The following is a 4,520-nucleotide window of genomic DNA, read 5'->3' as shown; positions in this document are numbered from 1 at the left end:
TTTATCTTTTATTGTTTTAAAAACCTTTTTGGGTTTGACACTTTTTATTATGCATACAGTATAAGTTTCGCAAGTGCAATTCAAAGAATATAATGACCATAAGTGCTTTTAGTCTCAACTTATCAGTCATCACACAGATTTCACATAAAATGAGACTGTAGAATCTGTTTCTGGCATGTTGACGCTGTCTGACTGCTAAAATTAACTCTTTTCAAAGAAGTTAGTATAACACTTTTGTCTTGATTTTCTTCCAAACCTCAGTTTCAGGTTCTTACATGCTTGGAAAGAATGTTGTGACTTGCAAATCATCTCTATCATTAACCATTACAATGTGTAATTAAGTAGATGGTGCATGTCTAAGCTTGGGGCAAAATTTGGTACAGTCTTAGTGAAAGGCAAATGCCACATTCTGGACAAAGATAAAAAAACAAAACAATCAGACATAAAGAGGTGTCTGATAGGGTATGTGCAATGGAGACAGATGTGCTTTCATTTCTGGCAATACCCGAAAACGTCCCACATTTTACAGACTTTGTTGAATTAGATTGTGTGTTCATGATCACCTGTTGAACCAGAAGGAGAGAATTAAAACTGTGACTGAATAATCTGGAAGACACTGAAGGCATGCTCACCTACATTTTTTTTCTTTGTCAATTCTGAAGTCTGTATATTGGTTTAATTCATTGAAAAAGAAAACATAACATAAACAGAACTGAGAGCTTGTCATTTAAAATTTAGTTTTTATGATATCATGTTTTAAACATGTTTTTGTTCACCTGTTTAACCTTGTTTTGAGGGGAACACCAAACACTCCTGAGACCAAGAACAAATGTATTTATTCTTTTTATAAAAAAAAAAATTAGGTGTTGGGATTTAAAATAAAGTTGCTGGAAAGCAACCATAAAAAAAATCTATCTTTATAAATTTTACAACGTATCCATTCAAATTAAAAGGACTTGACTTTTCTAGTAAATCCTGATTAATGGAATAATTTACTGAATTAAAAATATTTAGTTTACTCTACACCCTGCAATAACATGGTGACCTGTTCAGGGTGTGACCCACCTTCACCCAACAGTGGTTGGGATGGCTCCAGCAGCCTAGTGACCCCAAAAGGGAATCAGCAGGATTAGAAGATGTATGGATGATGGAAGTTTACTTTACCTCTGCAGAAAAAAATGGCTGACATTTGAATCTGTTTCATTTTACTGGCCGTAAACATTAGTTGTTCCACCAATAGGAGTAATTTTTAACAATCTCCATATTTTTTTCAATTCAAAGTGCTGTAACAGCTCAAAACCCAATGTTTGGTCTGCAGAGGTCAACGGCACACTTCTAGATCTAAACTTTCCCTTCCTTCTGTCTCATCTTCTCTCTTTGAAATTTATTCCTTCAAAATGTTACATTTGAACAAATGGTGAGATACGGTTTTTTTGAATGAATATTTAAAAGGAACTCTCCATCTGTCAGAGGAGTCATTAAAAAAAGCAAGGCAAATAATCTGAGATCCAGTACAGAAGACATAAAAAAGGGACATTATGAGGAAAAAGTCAGCTCTGAATTCTTATTGTACATTTTGCAGAAGTTTCTACACTGCATGGTATGAACTAATGTTTGTATTTGGTTTTTAATCAAATCAGCTGTTTTTGTCTTGTATGCTTTCTACTTCAAACAACAACCAACAATTAAAGAAACACTTGCTGCTCTAAATAGTTGTTGGTTTTTCTTATCAGCAGCTTGAGTTTAAGAAGGAAGCGGCAGAACTTTCATTTCCTGTATCCAGTCCAGCAACAAGAACACCATTCTTCAATCACACTCTAGCAGCCTCCTGCTGCTGCCAATTCTCTTTCTTTTTCCTGAAGAAATGACACTTCCCAACACCGTTAGAACATTTCTGCTGCTGCAATGCAAACTGAAGGAGCTTTTCCACTGGTAAATATTTCGTAGTTGTACCTTGAAAATAAAATGTGCTGAGTTTTATCAACTATCTTCAAATTTCTTTGTCTATTTATATCATAATTTCAAAGACATTTGATGAACAGAGAAGTACAAATTATTTTTAAGAAAAACACAGCTAAAATACCTACAGAATGGCCAAATGAACATTTATCGTAAGAAAAAAAAAACTGCTGCGTATTAAACTGAAATTTTACGTTTTATAAACACACTAAAGAAAATTCGACACAAAATGAACAGATATGTTCACTATTCATGGTCTGTCCCCCAAATTTTTTTAAACATTTTTCTAATAGAACAAAATTATTCTGACCTGGGATTCCTTTTTAAAACGTAAAACTTAGAGAATGATTTTTTTCATAGATACAGCCTAAAGCTTAAAACACTGATGGTCAATTTGGGGTTTCTCAGTTGTTGAACCCTAAATAACAGAAAATGACAAACTGAATCAGCTGTTTAGGTTATTTGCTTGACAATTACCCCTCTCACTGTATCACTGAAAAACAAAACTTTATGAACCCAAATGTCTACAGTTTTTTCTTTTTGCTTGGTTTATTGCTGTATTTTTAGGTTATTTGGAACATTAACAGATAACTTTATAAAAAAATAGAAACAAAGAAAACTGACATAATCAAAGTTGATTGACGTTTTCTAAAATAGTTTTGTTATAGAAGCTTCACATACTTCACAAGACTTTCCTCTTTTAAGGTCAGTATCTTTTAAGAATAAAAAAAACTCTGAAAATCCATCAGATGTGATCGTTAAAACCAAATAGTTTAAACTTGAAGCTCAATTGTAGCTTGCATGCATCCTTACTGTACACTTGATGTGGAGGCATACCATGTGATTACTCTTTCATTGGACATGTGGGCTGCAGCTGCAGCTGCAGGCATTTTCCCAATTATTGCCATTATAAAGTGCAAGGAAGTGTTGATGTTTTTTTCCACATTTTCGCCTCTTAACAGCACACAACTGTATTGACATAATTTTATCTTTTTTTCTCTAAGATATAAAGAGCTATCCCTCTTTTTTTCTATAATGTTTTTTATTTCAATTGAATCAAACTCAACCATACTAGGAAAATTGTTGTCTTGTGCTAGAAAAAACCCACATTCAGTTATTTGAGTCATTTTGAATGATCAAATTCTTCTTGATTGACTATGAATTTATCTAAAGAGAGCCAATAATTATTTGGCATTTTTGTCTTTCAGTAATGATATTCTTTACTCTTCTCTTTACCTCTAGTGGCAGACCTTCTGTTCTTCAGTAGTTTATTCATGTTTTTCTACAGTTTTGCTTTTAGTCTTTTCTGTATTCAATCCACATTTTAGTGTACGGCAGGTTGCTGGTAAGATTACCAGTACTGAAGCCAGGTGGCTTCATGCACCTCTCACTCTTATGAAAATGTAGGCAGGGCTACTACCGTACTTTATTGTATTGTTAAATCATAAAGGGAAATCCCTCGTCTGCAGTTCTCTTCCTCTGCTCCTCCTCCTGCATCCACACCTACTGGTCTGTTTCCCTCAGCAGCCTTGTTAACATGCCTGCTGCTCTCTCAACCTTTGCCAGCATGGAAATAATAAACAGATTATTTGTTTGACCCCATTAGCATCAGACATATCACTTATTCTCCACTATTTATGCATGCCTTCAGTTCATATCACCTCTCTAAGTGCCTTCTTTGACTCCAACTGCACAATTACTGCATCAAATTCCAACAAAAGTAATTTACAGTCACGTGAGAAATGGAAAACAACACACAGATGCTGAATAACTCTGAGCTCTTCTAGTTTACATGACAAAGTCTTTCATCTGGGTCAAAAGAACACTTGAGAATAACTGACTGTGAACTGTTTGGAGACTTTTCAAGGGATGGGGACCTGTTTTATGATTATTTTAGAGGCCTTTTAGACATGACTGGAATGAATCCTGTGCATTTGTGTACTAGAAAAGGGTAACTGCAAATTAATGTTTGCAAATTGAGTGTTAAACATTGCAGAACTAGAAAATAATGTAGTTATTGAGAAATCCCTTGTTAGATAATTCAACAATAATATCTTAAAACTGAAAAGAAAACAAAGTCAGAATAAATGTAGCTATATATACATTTTTTTCCACACCATATTAATATTATGTAGTCAAAAGGGTTCGCTGATCCATTTCTTCAGCTATTAAATGGCGCCATCTCGAGGTAGACATTATGTTGCATGATTAGGTCTTTTATTTTACACATTTTTACAAAATAAAATCTTAGATGAAAAAAGCTTGTTTAGGGTTCCTGCCAATCCATTTTGTTGCATCCTTCACCATAAAAAAAAAAACTAAGTGACTAGCTGCAAGAAATAAAATAATAGTTTGTCTTAAAAAAGAAAACATGATTGTAACATTTAATTGTCTAACCATAAAAAGTACATGATCCCCCCCCCCCCCCCCCCCCATTTTTGTTTTATTAAGACATTGCCCATTTTAGTTCTATTACAAGTTCCTTTGTGATGTCATACCATATCAATAGACAAAGTCATTGCTCCACCTCCACCCACAACCCCCATGTGACTGTTTGGGTG

Source organism: Oryzias latipes, chromosome 5, assembly GCF_053564925.1.
Source record: "Oryzias latipes strain Hd-rR chromosome 5, Olatipes_Hd-rR_3.1".
Classification (NCBI taxonomy): domain Eukaryota; kingdom Metazoa; phylum Chordata; class Actinopteri; order Beloniformes; family Adrianichthyidae; genus Oryzias; species Oryzias latipes.
The sequence above is the reverse complement of the archived record's forward strand: the minus strand, read 5'-3'. Positions refer to the sequence as shown.